A 27498-nucleotide genomic window follows, 5' to 3' on the forward strand; every position below is an offset into this window, starting at 1 on the left:
CTGACCCAGGGATCGAACCAGGGTCTCCTGCATTGCTGGCGGATTCTTTAAAAACTGAACCACCAGGGAAGCCCATTGTATAATAAAATTCAAAAGCTACTAAAACTAAACAATATTCTTTAAGCAGGCCTATATTGTGATTAAAAAGTGTGTGTATGTGTGTGTATGTGTGTGTAAAAGAACAGTAAACATTTTGGCTACATCAAGTTGTAACAAAGGTTAGGATAAGGGTGGTAGATGTAAGTTATTGTCAATGACAAATCTTTGGGTTGCGTGGTAAGTTTATGCATATTCACTATTTTATTTAAATTACTTCATTAATTAAAATAAAGAGGACTACTTGTAGGCCAGTAATGATGGTTATGTCTTGAAGCAATAATTATGGTTTGTGAAATTCCATATATTTGAAGGTCACAAAACAAAATCAAGCACTCCTTAATTGTAGCTGCTGATGTAAGTTTTCTTTGCACTCTGAACCTTAGCTACCTTATTTACAAAATCATTGATTTGAGCTAAATTATCTTGCAGGTATGTTTTAGGCTGAATGGCAACATGATTGAGACAGCAGACTCTAGAATCAGACAGTCTGGAATGTGAATCTCAGCTGTGTCACCTAGTCTTGGTAACAGACCATTGTAGAATCAGAATGGCAGTATGGGCAGCTTCTGGGGAAGGTGTCTTCTGGCTTGTAGAAGTCTGACATTTCATTGTATCCATATATGGTAGAGAGCAGAGAGAGGAAGGAAACATCGTTGAGATTCTTCTGAAGGCACTAATCCCATTCATGAACACCCTTCCCTCATGAGCCCACCTAATCTTAACTACCTTCCAAAGACCCCATCTCCTAATATCATCACATGGGGGATAGGATTTCAACATATGAATTTGGGGAGACCATAACCGTTCAGTCCATAACAGTCTGATTATTGAATACATTAATAAAGAAGTACATACATTTTTATTTCACATATTTGGTATTTTGACCACTGTGTTATAATATACTTCATTTCTCTACTAGTCTTACATTTCTGAGGAGGATTTCATAGGTTTCACCAGAGAACCAAAGTAGTTCATAGCTCAAAAAGGTTATGCAGTTTTTATGGAAAACTCAAAATTATCTACACACCTGAACACACACACACACACAGACATAAAATTCTGTTCCATGGATAGCCTGGGTGGCCTGAGAAAGTTTTTGGGGAAAAAAATCTATGTTTTTCTCCCTCAGTTCTCAATAAGCTGCATTTTTGGTGTTTGTCTTTCTTTTTGATTTGTATTTATTTCTTTCAAGATGAACAGCAAAATGATACTTTTTGACACATTATATACATGGAAAAGAAGCGTCTCATTACCTTTTCTGTTAAACTCCACGAAGGAAAGCAATTCTTAAGAAAAGGATTTAAATGTGTTAAAATAGTTCATTCAAGTTCTAAATCATTTTTGAAAACTCTTGAGAAAATTTCATAATCTGAAGGTCTTTGGGTTATTTCCTTCAATCTAAAAAATGAGGGTCAGACAAAGTGCAGTATGACATTACAGCATTTCCCACATCATAGGCTTAAAAATATGGACACATGGTGCTGTGTGCTAAAATCCATCCAGGGACAAATCCATACGATTTTTATTTACACTTTGTTACTCATTCATTGACTTTTATCCAGAGACTTGTAATCTCAATTTATCCTTATAAAATTATTTACTTCCATAAAAGGTTTTAGTATAAATGAACATCAGAGTTCTTAAGACACCAATTTAAGCCACATACTCCACAGACTGGAAGAGATTAACCAAAGGCCTATTTGTATAGGGGACTATGAAAATTAATAAACAGAAAACACAATTAAAATAGAGTTGGGAGTCCAGAAGGGGGAGCTCTCATTCTCTATGATAGCAGAGACCAACCGGAAGAAGAAAGACTTCCTTTTCTTGCCTGGCCAGAGCTCAGCCAATAAGAGGCTGCCAAAACTCAGCCAATGAAAAGCCACGGACTCTTTGTTTACCACAGCACTCTCATTTTCCTTTCCCCTTCTACAAAAGAGTTTTCCTATCCCTAACCTGCAGTACTTGCACATGGTTCACTGTGGCTGCGGACCTTGAATTGCAATTCTCTGCTGATCTCAAGTAAATTAATTTTTGCTGGAGAAAAAGCTGGCAGTCTATTTGTTTAAGGTAAAAAAGATCAAGGCATTTTATGAAAATAATCCATCCTAAGAGAAAAGGAAATAGAAGCAATACACAAGCTTCGTCCCAGGACAGTGTCGTCAGAGAAGTGCCACTTTTTAGCAGAGAAAGAAATGTATTTTTCAGATTGTTCTTTCGCAGTCCGGGACTTGAGTAGACCTCAGGAGAGGGAAATATAACCGAGTTGGATAACAATAGAATCCGGGTAAGTTCTTTGAAGCTACTGGGTTGGCCAATAAGTTGGATTGGTTTTTTCCATAAGGTGTAATGAAAACCCAAATGAAATTTTTGGCCAATCCAATACTTTCTGGTCCCTCTGATAGAATCTAGCAAGTGGTACACCTTTTGGCTGTCTCAACATCCATCACTTTCTCACTGTATCATAGCCTTGCTGTAGGTGTATTAGTTGCTTAGTCGTGTCTGACTCTTTGTGACTCCAAGGACTGTAGCCTGCCAGGCTCCTCTGTCCATGGAATTCTCCAAGCAAGAACACTGAAATGGGTTGCCATTTCCTTCTCCAGGGGATCTTCATGACCCAAAGATTGAACCCGGGTATTGCAGGCAGATTCTTTACCATCTGAGCCACCAGGGAAGCCCTCTGAGGGTAGCAGTAATTTTGCCTCCACCCGCTGAGTCACTCAGCATTGCTTCATCTCTCTGCCATAAGGATTAATTTGCAAGAAGGCACACAGAAAAAGTGGCTCAGCTGAAGGAAAGCTCAGGACTTGCATTTGATGTATAGGGGAAGAAAAATCCCGTTTTCTGGAAGTTATGTGTGGATGTAACACCTGGATTTAATGATGCTCTTTGGCCCCATTTGGGAAGCTAACCTGAAGTTAAGGGTCACTGTGAAGAAGGTCAGAGAGACAATTCATTTGTGCAAAACCAGAGGTAGAGCCCTGATCAGAACAGGCCTGAAGTGGGTCTACTTCTGGATTTTTCTATTACACAAACTACACAGTGACTTTACCATGCAAACCACTTTGATTTACTTTAAAATTGCAGGATAAAGGTATTCCTTATTTTGGCCAAACTCAACTGTGAAGGCTATTCTGGCATACTGAGTTATAGAAAAGAAGTAAAAGAGAAAAGACAAAGGAAGAGAGCAATGGTTGTCTGAATTTCTAGCCCTCTGTGAAAGTTATTTTTAAACAAGGTAATATATGATTAATGCCTCTATTTTACAGAATGAAACACATCTGCTGGTGAGTCTCATGGTCCCATATGAGTTACTCTATAAATTAAGAATTAAACCTTGTCTTTGATTTAGCTCACACAGGCAGCACCGATTATTGTGGACTTTTAAGTAGTTTTTGAAGTTTTAGAACCTGGAGGCATTTTATGAAATTCTTCCAGATTTGGGACATTTGTATGGCTTACCCGTTCCCTCCCCGAAATTTACTCACAAAGAATAATTAGCTGGTCTGGAGGTGATTCTCTTTTATTGTCATTAGATGAGGATGACAGAGTATAAACTATAGAGAGCAACTTAATCCCCAATTGAAAAATTGTCATTCTGTCTAATGGGATTTCTCTGGCTGACAGGAAGTTTAAAATAATGATGGTAATTGTTTATTAAGTATTCCCTTTATGTTAGGCATCCTGTTACAGCATTACACGCATTATCTCATTTAATCTTTGCGAAACTTGAGAGCTTGTTTCTATTTTGCTATTTTCATATAATACAGCCTTAGAAATGCAGCAAGAATGTGACCTGGGAGAGTTGGTAAGAGGTCCATGAGGGTTGATGATCTCAGACTACCTTAGGGCATTACTGCATTATCATTCCACAGGCTATAAACTCCCATCCTACCCAGGAAGCAAAGGAGACCCTCTCAAATGGTTTTGTGTCATTCATCAACATGAAAATTGTTATTTTAGATGCTTCCAGTAATTTTTTTCTCAAATCTTCACTATTGGTCCTTCTGAGTTTGAATAGTACGTCACAATTTTTGAAAATTTGTTTTCAGTAAGAAAATAAAATTAATTTTTCCAAATACATTGTTATTTTATATTTGAAAGTAATTTTATTCAATGCTTCATGCTTCATTGGCTGACAACTATATATTAAGGAGTCATAAAGACGAGAGAGGCATTGCATGTCTGAATAACAGTGATGAAGAATCAATTTTTGTAACTGCATATCATCACATTTTTATTTTAAAATCGAAATGCTTTTACAGTTCTGAGATATTTTAGGGAAGATTGATTATTCTAGACCTTTCCGTAAGAATAAACACATATCTCCTATAACACACCTATAAAATATTGATAAAACTCTAATATACCTTATAATGAAGTTTTTTATTAAACATATTCCTTGAAGGCGAATGTCATTTCTGATTGGAATTTGTTATAAACTTAAAAATAAATTCCTTCAGAGGAAAATTCACAAATAGAGAAAGTTGAAGTGTTTGAGGGTAAAAGTGGGTACCTGTGTGCATGCTTCAGTCATGTCTGACTCTTTGCTACCCTATGGACTGTAGCCCACCAGATTCCTCTGACAATGGGATTCTCCAGGCAAGAATACTGGAGTGGGTTGCCATGCCCTCCTCCAGGGGATCGTCCCAACCCAGGGACTGAACCTGTGTGTCTCTTACATCTCCTTCATTGGCGGACAGATTCTTTAGTACTAGCACCCCCTGGGAAGCCGAAAAGTGGTTAAGCTGTTGCTAGTTCTAGAGCTACATGGCCTCATGGTATATCTCCGGATTATAATATATTTATTGGCTAAAGAAAGTTTTAACTAAAAATTTGCTTTGCCCTTAAGACATTTTCTTGACTTGAGGATATCCTTTCTTCCAAATGTTAGTGTCCCTCTCCCTTTTATTTTCTTCTTGAATCAGGTGGACACATGCATATTTTTATTCTTTCTGATCAATTCCTTGATTTCACACACAAACCCAGCAAAACTCTGTGGCATCTTTTCTTTTTTTATTTTGGCTACACTAGGTCTTCATTGCTGAGTGGGCTTTCTCTGGTTGCAGTGAGTGGAGACTACCCTCTAGTTTCAGTGCATGGACTTCTCATTACTGTCTGTGCCTTTTCTTGTTGCAGAGCACAGGTCTAGAGCATGGGCTCAGTAGTTGTGGGACATGGGCTTTGTTACCGTGCAGCATGTGGAATCTTCCCTGACCAAGGATCACACATTGGATCCTTGCATTGGATGGTGGATTCCTAATCACTGGACCTCCAGGGAAGTCCTATTGCATCCTTGCTTGGTTTAAAAATTAAAACCAAGCCTAGGTCATTATCCTCTCTATGTATACAAGGCTGCAGAGCTTCCCAGGTGGTACTAGCGGTAAAGAATCTACCTGCCAATGGAGGAGAAAAAGGATGTGGGTTTGATCCCTGGGTGGGGAAGATCCCCTGGAGGAGGGCATGGCAACCCACTCCATTATTCTTGCCTGGAGAATCTCATGGACAGAGGAGCTTGGCAGGCTACAGTCCATAGGGTCACACAGAGTCAGACACGACTGAAGTGACTTAGCCCACTGTACACACACATACTAGGCTGCAACCCTGAACTTTGCCAGATCTCACCATCTTACTCTTGATTCACAAAATCCCCAAGTGCAAGGTCTCTGAAAGATGTTAAATTCCCACTAATTGGATAAGATTTTATAAAACTTGAAAGTCTACCTTCAAATTTACTTAGAAAAAGGCACACTGGTATCTCCAGGGTTTCTCATTTACAATAGCTACATTGCCGAACAGTAAAAAGTTGGCATTTTTTTCTAACAAATGGTATCAAATACAAACACATAATTAACTTATCTCAGCACTCCTCTTGAAGTGAAGCAGCTCCTGCCAATCCACAGAGTTTCCAAGACAGATAAAGGAGAAGATGAGGAGCGCTGGCTTGGCTGTCTGCGCTATCTCTGTCTCCATCCATATAGAGATAGGGTTTCTTCTCATCACCTTCAAATCCCCTTTAAGCTCCACTCTTACCCATCTCTAAACTCGATCTTCTGATGACTGATCCAGACACAGCTTCAGAAAGGAGGGATCTGTCTTCACCAAACGCTGAACTTCACTTGTCCCAGTTCTTGTCTAGCTTGCTGCTCTTGCTACAACTCCTGTGCCATAAAAAGAGACAATGTTTGCACTGTAGTTCCTAAATCTGTGCTGTTCCAGTGACTTTTTCATGCAAAGATGTGAAAATTACACGGTCTGCTAATAATTCTTGAAACAAGCATGCACTCACCCTTCCCCTAGTCAAGGATAGAAGTGTTGAATAAAGACAGTAATGTCAGAATTAGGGACTGGGCAAGTCAAATTGACCTGAAGGTCTCTGAATCTAAAAATAGTGGGAGAATTGCACCCACGATGAAACCCATGTGCATTCCTACTCTTCCTCTCTCCTCTTTACCACTCATGTTCAATTCATAACAAACTCCTATCTTACATCTTGATCTTTATATTGTTCTTGCTTTACAAGTCTTCTAACCTGTATTTTTGCTTCTCCAAGCTACCTTCTTAGGCTTCCCAGGTGACGCTAGTGGTTAAAGAACCTGCCTGCCAGTACAGGAGACATAAGAGGAGTTCGATCCCTGGGTTGGGAAGATCTCCTGGAGAAGGAAGTGGCAACCCACTCCAGTATTTTCGCCTGGAGAATCCCATGGGCAGAGGAGCCTGGAGGGCTACAGTCCATAGGTTTGCAAAGAGTCGGACATGACTGAAGCAACTGAGCATGCGCACACACACACACACACACACACACACACACACACACACACACATACAGAGCTGCCTTCTCACCTGTACTATATTGTACAGCCAGCGTAAAATGCAAGATGTGAATTTACACTTTCCCCAACAATGGATTCCCATTGATTTTAGGGCTGAATCTCAAATTCTAAGCTGGATAACAAGCTCTAAATGATCTGTGCCTCTTTTCTGTTCTCATCACCACTCCTCTGCCTAAGACTGGGAGCCATGATTTCTGGACTCTTCCTTCCCTTCCAGGTCCAGAGTTAGAAATTCCTGACCACAGGCCCTGATATGAAATTTGAAAGGCAAGGGGAATTGAAGAAATTATTCTCAAGCAGCTGTGGGGTTTGGAGAGGAGGTTTTGTTACACCCAGGAGCTTCACAGACTCCTCTGGATACTCTCATCCTGTGTTGAGATTTATAAGCTTTATTTATAAGCTTCCCTGAGATTTGTTCCCTCATTTGCACTCCAGTCCCCCAAACTGAAGCTGTTGATGAACTTTTCTCAGATTTTCCAGTTATCCTTCTAGATTATCCTTCTAGATGTCCACTTGTCCACCAGTTCTCACTTTTCTCACTTTTTCAACTCTAGTTCCTGCATTGACCCACACCTGCCTACGTTGCTTGCTAATTCTCTGCATTCACTTTAAAACTTTAAAAAATTGACCAGTTTCTGTTAATCCCATACTCCTAATCTGTCCCTTTTTCCTTTTCTGTAACTATATTTTAAATCAACTATACTTCAATTTTTAAAAAATAGCCATTTTCCATTGCCAAAGGCTCTTTCTTTGCACCTTTTTGCAAGTGCTTCCTTTATTCCCATGCAGACACCTTTTTCACCAAGTTAGCTGTAATATGTCCATCCAGGTCTGAAGAGACATCTCAGTTTCTTGGAAAATTCTTCCCTGAACCCTAGATAATACTTATCGTTCTTTATCTATTTGGGTTTCCCTGATGGCTCAGATGGTAAAGGACGCACCTGCAATGTGGGAGACCTGGGTTCGATCCCTGGGTAAGGAAGATCCCCTGGAGGAGGGCATGACAACCCACTCCGGTATTCTTGCCTGGAGAATCGCCATGAACCGAGGAGCCTGGTGGGCTGCAGTCCATGGGGTCACAAGGAGTGGGACAAGACTGAGCGACTAAGTACAGCACAGCACTACATCTTTTTACATGAGGGTTCTCTTAAAGGCTGTCTTCTGCACAGGATAGTAAGCTCCATGGGAGTAAGGACCAACATGGACCTTGCCTGCTTCCATCTGACTTCTTTCTCAAGTGTCTCCTATTCTCAGAAACAATCTTCTCTTTACCTCACTTCAATTTGGGAGATTTCTGTGATAACTTCAGCCACCCATTTTAAAATATATTCATGATAAGAACAACTTTTCGTGCATGATAATTTAAACTTAATTTTTTTAAAAAATTGTGCCCTTTACTTAAAAAGACTGGGAGGCATTTGTTCAATAAAATGTACAATAATGAAAAGATCTGAAGTTATCACGGTGGAAATTTATAAAATATCAAGTGGCACCCAGACTGTGACCTCATCTTGCCCTGCCTGGGACACATGCTTGCCCACTTGCTCAGAGATTCCCCCTCCCTGAGCAGTGTTTTCTTGTGTTACTTTCCCCATTCTAATGATTGCGATGGGTAACACTTCACACTTGAACATTACACATGCTGCATTAGAACACCCAGTCTTTTCATACCAAACATTTTTCTCTCCACCGTCTCTAAATACAATTTTAGTGATTAATATATTCCACAAGGTGGTTCTCAGGATAATTTAGGTCAGATATGTTTTGCCTAATTACCTGAACTATTGCCGATTTCCGTGTCCCTTTGGCTTGAAAGCCAGACTCTCAGAGAGCACAGAGTTATGGAATGAACATGACTATAGTTCCCAGGGTGCCAATTGCAGAGCACAGATTGAAGTCAGAGAATGCCACCCCCTCTTCAAAGCGGGGAGCCCTAAGTAGATGCACTAGATCAAGGTTAATGACTGTCTTGAATAGCTGTACAGCTTCTTCTTTTCCCGTAAGCTTTCTTTTCTCCATTTTTCCAGTTTCCTTTAATCTAAGGTGGATAAAACACAACACTAAATATGCATAGGTTTTCTCTCTCTGTTTTCCTCTCTCTCTGTGAAGTCTCTTGGAACATATAGGTCATCGCTCCAGTAATCACACATTTCAAACTGATTGACTTTTCTGACTGTCTTCTGGTGTTACACTCATCTAAATGGCAGAAACCTAACAATCAATCCACTTTGTTCACAACGAATTTTGATATTTTGTTCACCATGAATTCTTTTGCCCTCATTTTGGTTTTATAACTATTGCATTAAAATATTTATCTTGACTACTGAGTTTGTGGCACCCCCTTAAATTTTATGCTGAGGCAGTCACCACACTCTAGGTCCAGCCCTGCAAGTATAGCAGGCAAGAATGTCCTTAGATGTGGACATCCTTGAAGCTCATTAATACTCTGCCATCACAATGAAATGTAATGACTTTCTTTCCAATTTAGAAACCTGACTATTTTATGATAAAACACCTTAATGGAAATTGTGATGCTATTTGTTTTTTATTTCTAGCTTGATGTGTTTATTTAAACAGTAATCTTAAGAATAGTTTATGGAGAACTGTTCCTACTTCTCAAGTGGATTGCAGTCTTTGGAAAAACATGGCAGCAAAGGGAAATGAGTTCATCTTTCTGCTCATTTGCACTCAGGCAATCTATGGATCTCACCATATATGCTTGATAGTGCAAAACAGATAAGCATAAGCTGCTTAGATTGCATCAAGCGAGGCCTTTTATTTTCGGGGGTTCATTTGTGTCTTTTCAGAAAATGGCCTTTTGGTGGCTCTGACACCACTGTGTCCAGCCTGTGGTGCCGCCACACTGAAGTCAACAACTCTGCATTTCAAAGAGAATTAGTTGCAGTCATGCCCAGACATGAAATGTACCAAAGATTTAAACTCTGAGTGTGGACAATGTTAGGGCATATTTAAAGGCCAGAGACTTTCACCAGAGAGACAAACGACCAGAGAAAATATCATTTTATTCTCCCACAAAACATTCAAATCATGGTTTATGGTGTTTGGGGAGACTGGAAAAAGGTGGTGAAAAGGTACAATTTTCCAGTTATAAGGTAAATAAGTACTAGGGACGTAATTTATAGCATGATAATATAATTACCACTGCTATATGTTATATGTGAAAGTTAAGAGAGTAAATCCTATGAGTTCTCATAACAAGGAAGACCATAAACCACATTTTTCTATTTTTAAAATTTTTTATCTATATGACATGATGTTGGGATTGATTTAATTTTATCTATATGGTTTGAGTAAGCTCTGGGAGTTGGTGATGGACTGGGAAGCTGGTGTACTGCAGTCCATGGGGTTGCAAAGAGTCGGACACGACTGAGCAACTGAACTGACTGAACTGAACTGATGACATGGTGGGTATTCATCAAATCGTGGTAATCATTTTACAGTGCATGTAAGTCAAATCACTGTGTAGCACATTTTAGACTGACACAGTGCTGAATAAAATTGGAAGAAAAAAAAATTAATGGCTAATGAGAAAATAACTTTTAGTGTGGAGGGGAGAAAATCCTGCTAAATTCCGCATTGCCATGACATAAAAGCCAAGGGCAGTTTTGAGACCAAGAGACCACTTTTATTGAAATGGAAAACTGTAACTGTAATGAAAGAATAAGGGAAATGCCAACAGAAACAAAAGACCCAGAATTCAGAGGACAACACACAGGACTCTATATACTAAGCCACACAAATGGAAACAACCAAAATAAATGCCAATGCACAAGAAAAATAAATGTAACTCATCAGAGGTTAATGCTTTTTATGTTTTCTTCATATGGCCACTTTTTCTGTGGTTAGATAAAAAAGGATTGGGAACCAGACAGGGCATGAGGCTTTGCTAATCCATATTGAGCCACTGACTTTGTGTGACCTCTCTGGAGTTTGTTGGCCTCACTCAATCAACCCTCCCCTCCCCCACCCAACACAAACACACACATGCACAACACACGCAGCTTTTAGTTGGCCAGAAAAAAGGGGAGGAATTAGTAAGGCTTCTGTGAAATCTGGCATCCTTTTGGGAGATCAATTCCCACCTCTGGTAATTGCAGAGAAAGAGGACTAAGAGGGGTGCTCAGATCTGCAGGGGAGTCAGCTCTCTTGGTTTCTGACAGGACAGCTCTCACAGAGCAGAGTGTTTGCTGTGTGCATATCCCTGGCACGGGTTTGGAGGATTAACTAGCCTGCTGACAGGAGAACAAACAGTTTAATCCCGCTGGAGCACCTGCCATGGGCTGGGCTGGGCTCAGTACAGCATGGACCCAGACTCCCCGCCCTCTGCTCTGTTCTTGGGCAGCGCACTCTGGACTCTCTTGGCTCTCTAAATTTGGGGTAAGAGACATTTCCCAGGATCCACCAATCATGACAGAGAGCTTGGCTACTTTGCTCAGGTAGAAATCTTGAGTTTTATAAGCTCTGAAATATGTTTTATAGCATCACAAAGACACTGGTGCTTTGGATCAGTGAGCCCCAGCTCTGTCAAAGGGATTGTAGTCCTACAGTTTTGGCTCATTCCACTCTTTCTGCCTCGTAGGTCTCCCTCCAGCCCCCCAAGGAGTAGGTTAGGAGCCCATCTGCTCCTTAACTGTTCCCAGAATGCCCTGCGCTTGTTGCCATTCAGCACTTTAGTACCGTCTGTGATTTACAATAAGCTCTGCATGGAGCCCATGCCCACCTTTCTTCATCCCAATTTCTGTCTCCCTTTCTCCCCTCCAGTGTCTACTAAAGTGAAACTTAACTGGTTTCTCGTCTATCATCTCATTTTCTCTACATTCAGGAAGGCTCTCTTGTGAGGTTCATGCAGAGCCCCTGGTCAGATGGAACTATCGAGCCCCTTCTTCATCGCTTCTCATGCGGGCCCCTGGATCTGTGCCCTTTGCTGTATCACTTTCTGCATTACCGCACATGAAAGGCAGGATGTTGCTCTCTCTTTCTTGGTCCCTTGATTTACGTGTTGGACGTATGACTTGTCTTGGCTGACGGCACACAGACAGAAGTGATGCTCAATTCCAAGCCTTGTATGTTTCCACCGGCCCGTTTGTGCTTCTGTCGTTACCACGAGGTGGAGTTGTCTCTTCATGTCAGGCTCTGGAACAAGCACAAGTGGAGGAAAGCGGCCAAAGGACAGAGCTTCAGCAAGAAGACTATAGCCACCAGATAGCCTGAAACGCAGCTGACCCTGGTGACTGCAGACACAAGAGAAATAAGTGCTTCCGCTGCTTTCTACTGTTCACGTGGTGGGTTCTTCCTTGTCTGTTAGGACTCAACTACAGCTGCTGCTAAGTCACTTCAATCGTGTCCGACTCTGTGCGACCCCATAGACGGCAGCCCACCAGGCTCCCCCATCCCGGATTCTCCAGGCAAGAGCATTGGAGTGCGTTGCCATTTCCTTCTCCAATGCATGAAAGTGAAAAGTGAAAGTGAAGTCGCTCAGTCGTGTCCGACTCTTGGTGACCCCATGCACTGCAGCCTACCAGGCTCCTCTGTCCGTGGGATTTTCCAGGCAAGAGTACTGGAGTGGGGTGCCTTTTCCAAGGACTCAGCTAAGGGACCTTCATTCAGGAAGTGTGCTAACTGACACGCTAAGAATTTGGCCTTTCTTCCCATGTGCTAAGTCGTTTCAGTCATATTTGAAATGAATTCAAATTTTTTTTGTATTTTCTTCATCATGAAGAAAGAAGGTATGTGTTAGTTTCTCATTTGTATCTGACTCTTTGGGATGCTATGGACTGTAGCCCACCAGGCTCTTCTGTACATGGGATTTTCCAGGCAAGAATACTGGAGTGGGTTGCCATGCCCACCTCCAGGGGATCTTCCTGACCAGGGATTGAACTCAAGTCTCTGGCATCTCCTGCATTGACAAGTGGGTTCTTTACGACTAGTGCCACCTGGAAAGGCTTTCTTCCCATATGCTCCTGTAACTAGGGGGTAAGATTTAGAATCTCTGGCTTAGGGCTTCCTTTCTCCTTAAATCTGGGATGCCAGTGTTTCCTTAACCCTTTCTTCAACTATCCTCACACCTCACACCTGATCAACAGTCAAGTCCTTCTCTGACTCTTCAAGGCCATGGACTCACTGCAGCCATATGCTGTCTGGCTTCTCTGCTCACCCCCTTTCTACAGCACTCTTCATGTAGTAACCAGAGTCACTGTTCTAAAACCGAGCCCCGTTAGTCATACTTCCACCTCCTTCTCATCACATCTCCAATCCATCTCATCTTGTACTCTATGCTCAGATATGCTCTCCCTTTCATTCATTCAACAAAATGCTTGCTGGGTCCTGACTCTGTAGGAAGGTACAAATTATAATCTCTTTCATGAAGATCTTCCATCTTTTTACCTCCATACCCACTTCACCCCCAACAAAACTCCCATTCTAATTCTTTCTTATTTATCCTCAGATTAGTCTCAGATTCATTACTGTCTGCCCTGCGAACCCTTCTGAGTTAGGTATCCCTGCTATGTACTCCTTGGGTATTCTATTCATTCCCTGTTTCTTTAATGCATGTGTGTTGGATATTTACTAACGCTCTTTAACGTGCTGATTTGTTATATTTTTGTTGACTGGCTTCTTGTTCTTTTTCTTCTACTCTCCCTTCCTCCCCTCCCCTTCTTCTTCTTCTACTCCTTTTGCTTCCTTCTTCTCATCCCTCTTCTTCTTCTTCCACACTCTTTGGTTGTACTGTGGTTTTTTTTTTTTTTACACAACACTATTCCAAATACCACATACATTATAGCTTCAGATCTTCATCAAGTGGGCAAGTGGGCATCATACTGCCATGTAACAGAAAAGAAAGCCACGGTTCGTGCGGCTTGACTTTTCTAAAGCTACCCTCCTAGTGAGTGTCAGAAGTAGGTTTCCAATTTCCAGCCCAATTCTTTCTATTTCACCACAGCTCTTAATTTAAAAGAGATCTTGCTCATAAAAGACCTAGCATACTGGCAGCCCCCAGCATCTATACAGGCACTCACAAAGTTAAGGAAAATGATGTCTTCTCTGCTCTGTCCCTCTTTTTTCTATAGGCGAAATCCATAGGATGAGGTTGTAAGAAACAGGTTGTTCATGACAGAGGCTGATATTGCCTTCAAAAGGTTTAAGCAAAGGGTTAAAAAAGTGAAAAGACTTTTTAGAGCATAGGGAAGAAACCTTTCCCCAGTAAATCTGATGATATGCCTGTAATTAAGTCAAATAGGTTAAAGGCTTGTTATGCTAGCATTAACACGTAATTCATCCATTGAATTACAATGAGATTCATGTAAGGATTACACGTAAAATTCCATGTAATGAGATGTATTCATCATCAAAAGCTTTTTGCCCTTTAAGAAAATGTTACAATAATTATCCCATGAACGTGAAAAGTCAATAGAGGTGAAAATGCATGTCTTTTTATACCATCATTGTGATTGTATTTATATTGGCAAGGCCTAACCCTGCTGACATTTCACTTTCCAGGGAGAGACCCCAAGCTGCTGCCCTCTCCTCTCCTCTCACCCTTTCCTCTTGGGCCGTCCAAGAGATGCTCTTTGCCCTCATTCTCATCTCCTCTACCAGAGATACCGAAACCAGAATCTTGTTTCTCAACTTGCAAAACAGATAAGTTAGAATGTGATTACTCACTTTGCCAAAGGATTCCCTAGAGACTTCCTTTAAAACTCTTTTTTTTTTTTCATAAATGGAAGTTTTTCTTTAAGTGAGAATTCAGCAGTGTTCAGAATAAGGGTTTAAAGGTTATTAAACATTTAATGTAAATTAATCCAAAATTTGTGTGAAGATGTATAAAGACTTTTATAGTCTAGATTTATCAGTGAAAAATATTAAAACCCTTGAGGATATTAACATAGACTTCAGTGATCCAGAGTTTGGAGAAATCTACAACATAGATAACCATCAAAAGAGCTAGCTAAATATATTATAATCCAGACATGGAAAGTCAGTTTTTGCGCATGCACCCAAAGCTATAAAAAATAGCTTCTCTAAATGATACCAGATAATACGTTTTCAATAAAGAGTTTGGCTCTCCATAGAATCTGTATCCAATGAAATTCCACGCATAGTTGAATTTTAAAAAATTTTCTACTGTTGTTTTTCATTCGAGGGAAAATGTAAGTAGTCAGAGGTGAGTATGGACATGTGAAATCCAACGTTTTAAAGGCCAAACTGAATCACATATAAGTTATTCACATTTTAATGCTTGAGTCTTCTAAAGCTTTAGCCACCACATAAAGTTCATTTATCTATATTAATTGTCCTATGAACACATGTGTCCTAAGAACAAAGTCGCAGAAATAACTAAATAAATGAAGATTTCTTTATTTTTCTCATGTTTATGGATGATTTTAGGCAACAACTGCCCATTTAAGTGAACATTTTTAAGTAATTTTGTGTAAATATGCAAAATATTTCACAGCAGGAAAACAGCAGTTAGAAAGACTTGTATTCTTTTTAACAAAAAAAAATTGCAAGCATGCTTTGTTTAGAACTTTCAATGTGATGTTTAAAAGATGTTTCAGCCAGAAAATATGCTTTACATATAGCTGTGTAAGAAAATACCTGTCACTCACAGGCTCTTGCTTTCCATCGTGCTTAATAAAGAAGAGTGTCATTTGGAGTATTAGAATTTAATTTGATGTGTATCTTTAATGTACGTGTCATGTTATGTCTTAATTTTGTATGGGTCAGCAGGTGCTTTTTACTGAGACTGCTATTATCTGAGTAAATTCTCTAGTGTTCTTTCTCTATGGCCTAGTTTCTTTCATGTAAAGGAGATAAATCAAATGTCTTTATAATGCCTTTTTATTTTTTTCAGTACATGAAAACCGATGGAAGATTTTCTATTCCTAAGAATCAAGAAAGCCATTGCCTGAGTCCGCAGTCAGCTCTAGGGCCTGAAGGAGACAAGTTCTAGAAACAGTCATAAGGTCACCAGTGTGCTTGTGGCTAAAATAAGAGGTTCAGTAGCCAGAAGACATTGTGAATAGCCTATGGTGTTCTTTGCCATTAAGCTGGTTTTCTTTCCCAATAGTCGTCCTCATAGGAGAAAAGAAACGACTACCATTTTCTAGTCCAAATTTCACTTCCTCGTTCATCATAATTTAGGTAACATTCACTTATTCATTCATTGATATTTTATTTACTTATTTATTCTGTTTATCATCTTATGGTCACATATCAGCACTTTTTCTGGTTCAGCACAAAAAATGAAAATAAGGATGAATCACAGCCCCTGTTTTCATATTAAAAGAGAATTGATATAAGATGTTTAAATGATCATAATACAAGGTAAAAATGTGATAAAATTCATAAGAGAGGTTTATACAAAATGGCATGGAGTTTTGGAGGGCATGGGAGTTTGCATTCACTTTTTAGGAAATCAGGCAAAACTTTATGAAGAATATGAAATGTGAACTAAAATGGCCGGATTTCTATGTACAGACAGGAAAAACACACTCCAGTGGAAGAAACAGAAGCAAGAATGGCACGAACACTGTGAACAATGATATTGTCCTTGGGAAACAATGAAGAGTTCAGTTTTTCTATGTTAGTGAATACTAGAAGCCACTAAATGCTCTAAAGAGGGTACAATTTATTTAGTATAAAATGATTAATCATTGAAAGTTTTGGAGCACTATCATTCCATAATCAGAGTAAGGAAGGGAGATCTACCTGGCAACCACTTTATAAAAGGAGGCCATTCAAAGTCATATTGTAGTCACACATACGAAAATATATGGGATATTTATTACTGTGATAGAGAGTAGCAAATGAAAAGCAAGGATAGAAATGACATGGTTGATGACTTTCTTGATGTATGTAGTGTGGGGAGAAATGTTGAGATGAAAGCCTAGAGTTTAAAAAGATGCCAAGGTTTCAAGTCTGGGGCCCTGAGATGATAAAATCATCATTAACTAAAATTGTGAAATTAGAAGAAGGTGCTGAGGTTAAGGGGAAGATGATGAGTTGAATTTGAATATTGTTAACTCATTAATTCATTGAAAAATCTTTCTTAAGCGCTTCCTAGATGAATGCCCTTTAAATGATTGTTTAAAATGTGCCAGGAAACAAAATGGAAAAATGATGCTTTTGGAGCTCTAAATGACTACCAGCCTTTTTTGTTTTAAACTTCATAGTTAGGAATTGTAGTAACTTCACTTTGCTATGAGATTACATATTTTTTTATTTTTTGGTGTTGAGGTGGTATTGTATTAAGTGAATGTGATGCTATTGGGCAGTTTGCTTTTCTTTAACTTCCAGTTTTTATATAACTTTAAAGTTGCCAAATATTACAGAGTTCCCAAAGAGTCTTAACCAAGCTTCCTTTAATGTTAACATTTTACATGGTATGGTTTTATGGTCTGCACCTTATATTGGGGTCTCCTGAAAATGTGGTTGATTTTTAAAAAAAATCGCCTATGGTAAAATTCATTCTTTGTGGTGTTTATTTCTATGGGTTTTGACAAATACATTGTTGGTCACTAAGTCTTGTCTGACTCTTTGTGACCCCATGGACTGCAGCATGTCAGGCTTCACTGTCCTTCACTATCTCCCAGAATCTGCTCAAACTCATGTCCATTGAGTCCGTGACGCCATCTAACCATCTCTTCCTCTGTGGCCCCCTTACCCTGCCTTTAATCTTTCCAAGCATCAGGGTCATTTCCAATGAGTCAACTGTTTGTATCAGGTGGCCAAAGTATTAAAGCTTCAACTTTAGCATCAGTCCTTCTAATGAATATTCAGGGTTGATTTCCATTAGTATTGACTAGTTTGATCTCCTTGCAGTCCAAGGGACTCTCAAGAGTTTTCTCCCCCACCACAATTCAAAAGCATCCATTCTTTGACACTCAGCCTTCTTTATTGTCCAACTCTCACATCCTTACATGACTACTGGAAAAACTATAGTTTGACAAATACATAGTTGTATATTTACCACCATAGCACCGTACAGGATGGTTCCATGGCATGAAAAATTTCCTTATGCTGTCACTTTGTATCAACCCTTCCTCCGTTCTCAGTCCCTGACTAGCATTGATCTGATTCCTATTCCTTTACATTGCCTTTTCAAGAATGTAGGAATTGCAGGGAAACATACAATATATAGCCTTTTCTTTCACTTTGGACATGTGTAAGACTCATCCTTATTATCATAAGAATTAGTAGTTCATTTCTTTTTATTTATGAGTAGTGTTCCCTGTATGGATATACCACAGTTTGTTTATCCATTCTTCTGTGGAATGATATTTAGAGTTTACAGTTTTGGGATATTATGAAAAAAGTTGCTATAAACATTCACACAGGGTTTTTGAGTGAATATATGTTTTCTTTTTTTTTTTTTTTAAATTTTTTTATTTTTTTTTAAATTTTAAAATCTTTAATTCTTACATGCGTTCCCAAACATGAACCCCCCTCCCACCTCCCTCCCCACAACATCTCTCTGGGTCATCCCCATGCACCTGCCCCAAGCAAGCTGCACCCTACGTCAGACATGGACTGGCGATTCAATTCTTACATGACAGTATACAAGTTAGAATTCCCATTCTCCCAATGAATATATGTTTTCAATTCACTTTAGTAAATACCTAGATTGCTGGTTGAATAGTATTATATATTTGAATACTATCTATACTGTCATTCTAATAGATAAGCAGTGAAAAATCATTGCGGTTTTATTTTGTTTTTTATCAGTATAAAAGAAACTGAGTATCTTTTCATAAGCTTATTTGCCTTCTGTATCTCTTTTATGGTGACATGCTTGCTCATATCTTTTACCCATTTGCGAAAAATCAGATTATTTGCTTTCTTATTGTTGAATTTTGAGCATTTTTTTGTGATCTGTATCTAGATACATATCTTGTATCAGATATGTGTGTTTTCAAATATTTTGTCCAACTCTGTGGATTGGAAAAAATTTCCTGGAGTATCTTTTGAAGATAAAAAGTTTTATAATTTTATAAAGTTTTGTATATTGATTTTTTATTTTATGACTGGTGGTTTTGGTTTCATGTCTCAAATTTTTGCCAACTTCAAGAAGTTTGAGAACGCATTCTCCAAGAGTATAAATGTATATTTACATAACAAAGATTTTCAACCTATGTGAAAGAAAAACTGATATATCTGAAAGGTGAAATAAATAAATCCAGTGATACCTGGAGTCACAAACATGTTTCTCAGCAACTGAAAAATAAGCAAGCAGAATATAAGGAAGGATATAAATGATCTTAACAGCACTATCAACAAATGTGACCTGATATTTATTTCTAGAACATTCTGTCCAATAACAGCAGAATACACATGCTTCTCAAACGCACATGGAAAAATTCAGCAAGATAGACCAGATTTTGTTCTATAAAACAAACTTTACAGAACTTAAAGGAAATTATACAAAGTATGTTCTTGGACCTATTGGAATTAAACTACAAATCAATAACAGAAAGTTATTTAAAAATATTCAAATATTTGAAAATTAAACCTTTCATTTTGAATAATGCATAAATGAGAGAGAATCTTTAAGAAAATTGAAAATACTTTAAATGGAAACGAAGAAATGGAACAAATAGAAAATAGCTCTCATATACTCCTTTATGGTCCCTCCCCCCATGTTTTTTTTTTTAAATGTCTTTCAGGGTGGTTAATTTCTATAGCTCTAACTAAATCGAATTGTTCTTTGTTTGGCTGTGTTAAGTTTATCTATCAGCTTATGGAAGACACACCTCAATTCTGTTACTGTATTATACATGCCTGACACTTATGCTTGATTTTTTTTTGTTATACTTTTAATCATTCTACTGATATTGCCCATATGATCTTGCATTTCATGCACATTGGCCATTAGATTCTTTAATATATTAATTATAGTTATTTAACAATTTCCTCTCCGTTAGTTCTAACATCTGTGTCATATCTCGGTCTGATTTAAAAGATTACTTCATGTCTTGAAAGCTTGTTTGTTTGTTTTTTAACATTTCGTATACTTTGTCATTTTCTGTTGAAGGTCAAACATCTTATATAGTAGTAGAGACTGAGATAAATGGCTTTTATACTTGGAGAACTTCCATGCTTTGATGAACACTTGACCATCTTCTAGACCATTAGTGTGAAGTTAATGTTAATCCAATCAGGAGTTGGTTTCTTTCCAACTCTCTGTGCCCCTGAGCTGATGAGACTCAGGCCTCCAAACCAGAGATTTTAACCTGCGTTCCACTGGTTTTCAAGAAATCTTTAAACTTTAAAATGTAGTGTAAAATTTTGTTTACCGTAAGCAAATGCTCCTTTGTAGCTTTCATTAATTCCTCACAGTGGTCTATGATTTTTAAAAATTATTAATAATACCCCTGGTTTATGATATTCAAAAATATGCATCTTACTCTTCATCAATACTTAATGCTATCAAAATTCCCAATTTTAAACTTAAATTGCTACCATAAGTTCTTTGCCAAATTCTAGTCAAAGTGAGAAATGAGGCTGAATTAGCAAATAATTAAGTCTGTGGAGTCCCAATCACAAATTTCAGGAAGGGAATCTATACTAAGTGTTAATTGCAAAACTAAACAAATATGTAATTACTATGCAATGTAGGGGCCACATGGGTCACTGCTACATATCATTTGGTTATTTGACAGGTTGAAATAGATGGAACTGATCCAAATACAACAGTTAAGTGATGACTGGTCCTGATGTTCTCTCAGAAAATAAAGGTAATGGAGTCCCTGGTGCCAATGAGACACATCTCACTTTTACACTAAAATTCAATAGGAGACTTGTGGAAACGGTCATTTTATGTCATATGCTGATGTAATTTATTAATATTTTAATTACTGAATTTGAGAAATTCACATTAAAACAATATTGTATTTGCATATAAAAAATTCAATAGAAGAAACTGCGATTTCTTTTGTCAAAACTTATCTTGAACAATTTGTCAAAATCATTTACTAGACATTGTGAGTTGGCTGAGGTGGATTCTAGAGTCAGTTCAGTTCAGTCACTCAGTCATGTCTGATTCTTTGCAACCCCACATGCTTGAGTATGCCAGGCTTCCCTGTCCGTCACCAACTCCTGGAGCTTGCACAAACTCACGTCCATCGAGATGATGATGGCATCCAACCATCTCATCCTCTGTTATCCCCTTCTCCTCCTGCCTTCAATCTTTTCCAGCATCAGGGTCTTTTCCAATTAGTCATCTCTTCACATCAGGTGGCCAAAGTATTGGAGCATCAGCTTCATTCAGTGTTAGTCCTTCCAATGAATATTCAGGGTTGATTTCCTTTAAAATTGACTCCTTTGACTTCCTTGCATTCCAAGGGACTCTCAAGATTCTTTTCCAACACCACAGTTCAAAAGCATCAGTTCTTTGGCACTCAGCTTTCTTTGTGGTCCAACTCTCACATCCATACCTGACTACTGGAAAAACCATAGCTTTGACTAGATGGATCTTTGTTGGCAAAGTAATGTCTCTGCTTTTTAATATGCTGTTTAGGTTCGGTTGGTCATAGCTTTTCTTTCAAGGAGCAAGTGTCTTTTAATTTCATGGCCGCAGTCACCATCTGCAGTGAATTTGGAGCCCCAAAAAATAAAGTCTGACACTGTTTCCACTGTTTCCCCATCTATTTCCCATGAAGTGATAGGACTGGATGCCACGACCCTTGTTTTCTGCATGTTGAGCTTTAAGCCAACTTTTTCACTCTCCTCTTTCACTTCCATCAAGAGGCTTTTTACTTCCTCTTCACTTTCAGCCATAAGGGTGGTGTCATCTGCATATCTGAGGTTTTTGATATTTCTCCCGGCAATCTTGATTCCAGCTTGTGCTTCATCCAGTCTGGTATTTCGCACTATGTACTCTGCATATAAGTTAAATAAGCAGGGTGACAATATACAGCCTTGACATACTCCTTTCCCGATTTGGAACTAGTCTGTTGTTCCATATTCGGTTCTAATTGTTGCTTCTTGACCTACATACAAATTTCGCAGCAGGCAGGTAAGGTGATCTGGTATTCCCATCTGTTGAAGAATTTTCCAGTTTCTTGTGATCCACACAGTCAAAGGCTTTAGCATAGTTAGTGAAGCAGATGTTTTTCTGGAATTCTCTTGCTGTTTATATGATCCAACGGATGTTGGCAATTTGATCTCTGGTTCCTCTACCTTTTCTAAATCCAGCTTGAACATCTGGAATTTCTTGGTTCACATGCTGTTGAAAGCTAGCTGGGAGGTTCTAGAGTACTTAACAAATTTAGGAGAATTTGTTTTGTCTTTTGTGAATTACCTGCTTTGTGATTTGTTTTCTTTTGGGGGTGGAAATTGCTACTTTTTATGAGCATCTGCACGTTTTCATTTCCTGAAATAACGTATTGACAATTGTTGTTAGGGAATCACATCAAGGAAAGGGAAGGATTACTAGGCAACAATCCAGGGAAATATCTTTATTACTTTCTAGGCAGATATTAGAGTATGACTCGCTGTGGGCTGAATTACCTCCCCACTCCTAATTCATATGCTGAAATCCTAACCCTCAGTACTCAGAATGTAACTATATCTAGAGATGGAGCCTTTAAAGATATAATTAAGATAAAATTAGGTCTTGACCCAATTTGACTGATATCGTTATAGTAGAGGTAATTAGGACATAGGCAGATACAGAGGGAAGACCACGTGAGGAAGAAGCCACCCATCTACAAGCCGAGGAGAAGAAACCAAACCTGCCTACATGTTGATCATGATCTTCTAGCCTCCAGAATTTTGGGAAACTAAATTTCCATCACTTAAGCCATTCAGACTATGATATTTTGTCATGATGGCCTTAGAAAACTAATACAGCCTTTAATATAATCTTGCATCAATGTTTCATTGATCCATTAAAGAAGATTATAATCTTAAAAAGGAAAGAGTATTATTGATAGTGACAGTCAATATTCATTCTTCAGTTTATATTACAAAATAGGTGTCTCATTATACATATATTCTTTACTGGTAACGTGCATGTCATTGTATCTAGCTATTATGTCCCTTAGGGAGACTCCTATAAAATGGCCATGATATATATTAACACCTTTAAAGAAGTGGAGGATATGCACATTCTGCTAGCTATGAGAACAATATTTTATCTTACACAAATATTTCGATGCTAAAATTACTTTAACCTGGTTCATTATCAAATATAGTGCCATATTTGTGGAAATTTTATCAAATTTATGGAAAACAGATATTGTAGCAACCATACATGGAGTATTAAAGTGCTGCCATTTAAAATGTGTTGAAGATTCTTATATTTTCCTATGAATAACATATCACCAATTCATAAAATTCAATCACTGAAAATGCATGGTGTTATATTGGGGAAAGATGGCAATACACTGTGATGATAGAATGAACTGAGTCTGAGTTCTGGATCTGCCACCATATGACTATTGAGCGTGCTATTAATTTCTAAACCTCAGTTTTATTATCTGTATAATGGATATCATTATAGGATGTTGTGAAATAATTCATGTCAAGAATGGTGCTCAATACATATTAGCTATCATTATCATCATCATGATTATCAGTAAATTAATAAATGATGAAAATTTTAACCCAAAGGAAAACAGAGAAAAGTGTCAGAGATGGCTTTAGTTGTATAATTATCCAGAATTATCAGTTAGGGTTTTATACCTACAACAGTAAACTTAGTGTGTTTAAACTTTCAAGGCCATAGAGGAAAGTTAAACTATAAGAATATATTAGTCAACTGAGGTTCTTAAAACAAAATATCATGAAAATTTTTATTTTCTTCCAAAAAGAAGCACATTGTTCAATATCTATATAGATCTCTGTTATGAAAAGGGCCAGAGGTGAGAACCCTTAAAATATGATAGGGAAATTAAGATTATAATATTAATTTGTGTTATATATTACAGGACAAAGTACTTGATCAGGACAATATATGCCACATCTATAATTAAGTTTCTGAGTAGTGAGGTAGGAAAAGATATAACTGCAAAATGTTTTCCTAATAGTCAACCTAAGGCTGTATAATCAGAATACCATACTTTCTATTTAACAGGATTCTATAAACAAGATACTATGAATAGGTTCTCAGGAAGGATATTTAATCACATAGGAAAATTTTACAAAGAAAAAAAAAAGGCATCTATTATCTTCCTATCCTTGAAAAGAAGGAAAAAGGGCATATGTTAGGGGAAGGCACGCCAGGCATTTAAATTTAACTCTTCATTTACCTCTTTGCCTATGAATTCATTGAATAGCAGAACTTTGTATAGTATCTCCACTGACAGAAATGTTTGAATAGTCTTCAAACTGTGCCAGCAGGATTTCTTAATCTCTCTTTGAGTGCCGTGTAGTTCTCAATTTTATAAGTTATTTATTTGTTTATTTTATTTTTGACTGTGGCAGTCCTCGTTGCTGCCTGTGGGCTTTCTCTGGTTACAGAGAACAGAGGATGTTCTCTAGTTGTGGCGAGTGGGCTTCTCACAGTTGCAGCTCTTTTTGTTGTGGGGCACAGGCTTTAGGCACATGGGCTTCAGTAGTTGCAGCACGAGGGCTCAGCAGCTGTGACTCACGGACCCTAGAGTACATGGGCTTCCATAGTTGGGGTGCATGGGTTTTGTTGCCCCACAGCACGTGGGATCCTCCCGGACCAAGGTTCGAACACGTGTCCCCTGCATTGGCGGGCAGATTCCCAGCCACTGTCCCACCAGGAAAGTCCCAGTGTCTTTCCTGATGCTATAAAGCAGTCCTCCTAAGGCTTACTTTCCTTTCTGTAGGGAAATAATCCAAGAATAGGGTAACAAACTTTTTATTTTTGAAGTAGTAATTCTGGCTGGGTCAGTATATTAGGGATTCTAATATATTTTGCCTGTATTTATTGTTATTAGAGAAATAAATAAATATTTGTCATAGGGCAATAAATACATAGTATAAGAGCTTGTACATAGTAAAAGTTTTGAATTTGGTAGACACTATTGGTTAGATGAGGGCTTCCAGATAACTCCTCAGAACAAAGTATCCAGAGGTCAAGGAGACCTGAGAGAAACAATTTAATTAAAAATTGGCAGTAAAAATACTGTCAGCCAAAAGAATTAGATCAATTAAATATGAGGTGGCATTCATCATTCTCAGCCACAGTAAACCAGTTGAACTAATAGTATATATTCCTTTTTATACAATGCAATAGTTCTATGTTCGAAATCACAATGTGAGAGTTACTTTGCTTGCTACAGTATTCTTAATTTTCAAAATATATTCACAGTTTTTTAAAATTTTTACAAAGGCCCCCAGTGGCAGAAATACCCTAAGTTGACCCTTCGCATATTGTGGGGGATGCATGCAGAGTCAAGTTTGATTCTGCCACGTTATGGACTGTAGCCCACCAAGCTCCTCTGCCCATGGGATTCTCTAGGCAAGAATACTGGAGGGGGCTGCCATTTCCTTCTCCAGGGGATCTTCCCCATGCAACCCACATCTCTAAAGCCTCCTGTATTGGCAGGTGGATTCTTTACCACTAGCGCCACCAGAAGCCCCATACTCCTCTTCCTGTGAGTATAGGTAGAAACTGTCACTTGCTTCTAACCGACTGAATGTGACAAAGGAGACGGGATGTTACTTCTCGGTTTGAGTTAATTTTAGTAGACTGGAGTGAGAGAGAGCCAGCAGATGGCATTAAAGAAGTAAATGGCCATGTTGTAAGTTACTGACTTGCTAGTGCCCCTTGGCAAGAAATGGCAGGCAGCCTGTCGGGCCTGAGAGCATCCTCCAGCAGACATCCAGGAAGAAGATGGGCCCTCAGTCAACAAGCCACAGGGAATAAATTTTGTCAACACCTGAATTGAGTTTCTCCAGTCAATTCTTCTGATAAGAACACATAGTCAACACCTTTCTTTCAGTCTTATGAGATCCTGAGCAGAGGAACCAGCTCGGCCCTGCCCAGACTCCTGACCCACAGAAGCTGTGAGATAATAAATGTGTGTTGCGTTGAACCACTAAATCCATGATAATTTGTTATGTAGGGATTCACATACCAAATCGTGAGTGAGATTCACTAACTTTAGTTCAAAGTCTTTCTTATACAAAAATTGCTGTTCAAATAATGCAACATTGCAATTTCATCATTCTCTCCTCCCTGCAGAGTTCCATTTCTTTCTTCTCGTTCATAATATATAAGTAAGGAAAAAAATGAGCAATTGTTCCTATTTTAAGGACTTCTATCATATAAAATGACAGAGCAATCATGAAGCCAAGTATACAGGTCATCATACACACACAAAAATGAAATGGTCCAAATGTATCTATCAAGAATTATTTGCTTTAAGGACAAAAACACAGAAACAAAATTTCTCAAAGTAATTGGCACTTTGATTCCCACTCTAGTGGGGAAGAAAAACAGCACACAATTTTAAATATTCTTAAGAAAATCAAGTTTGTGTGAGTTCTCCATGGAAAGGGAATTTAGGACCAGATTGTGGAGAGTCTGGATAAGACGTCTGAAGTTTATCTGAGAAGGAATTGAGACTCTCAGAGTTGTAACTAGCTTGATTGTTAGCAACATGTTGGAATGGACGACAGAAAGAGCACAAGTAGAAAGGACCTTGCCATTCTGTCCCATAAACACTGCATGTGCAGTGCCCTTGGCTTAATGTCGGGATTCAAAAAGGCACAATTCATAGTCCTTGCCTTCAAATAACCTAGAATCTAATGGGTGGGTGGCTCTGTACATTAAAGAATAAGAAATAATGTAAGATATAATCCAAAAACTGAAAGATTTAAGTTCAGTAAAATGTTAGATAACAGGAAAAGAATTTAAAGAAAGCAATTGGGGAAGGTGTTTTTACAAGAAGGGACTTATCAAGACCAATAACGTAGAGGAAGCATCAGTAGGAGGGCTAGGGACGTTATTCTAGGCTGACATCATCCATTCTAAAGATTGGATGTGCATGTATGATAAGTCACTTCAGTCCTGTCTACATGAGGGATGAAGAAGCTTGGCTGAAATTGAGAACTGTTAGAGGGAAGATCACAATAAACTGTGGAAAATTCTGAAAGAGATGGGAATACCAGACCACCTGACCTGCCTCTTGAGAAATCTGTATGCAGGTCAGGAAGCAACAGTTAGAACTGGACATGGAACAACAGACTGGTTCCAAATAGGAAAAGGAGTCTATCAAGGCTGTATATTGTCACCCTACTTATATAACTTATATGCAGAGTACATCATGAGAAACGCTGGGCTGGAAGACGCACAAGCTGGAATCAAGATTGCTGGGAGAAATATCAATAACTTCAGATATGCAGGTGACACCACCCTCATGGCAGATAGTGAAGAGGAGCTAAAAGGCCTCTTGAGGAAAGTGAAAGAGGAGAGTGAAAAAGTTGGCTTAAAGCTCAACATTCAGAAAACGAAGATCATGGCATCCGGTCCCATCCCTTCATGGCAAATAGATAGGGAAGCAGTGGAAACAGTGAGAGACTTTATTTGGGGGGGCTCCAAAATCACTGCAGATGGTGATGGCAGCCAAGA

Source organism: Capra hircus, chromosome 14 (assembly GCF_001704415.2).
Source record: "Capra hircus breed San Clemente chromosome 14, ASM170441v1, whole genome shotgun sequence".
NCBI lineage: Eukaryota > Metazoa > Chordata > Mammalia > Artiodactyla > Bovidae > Capra > Capra hircus.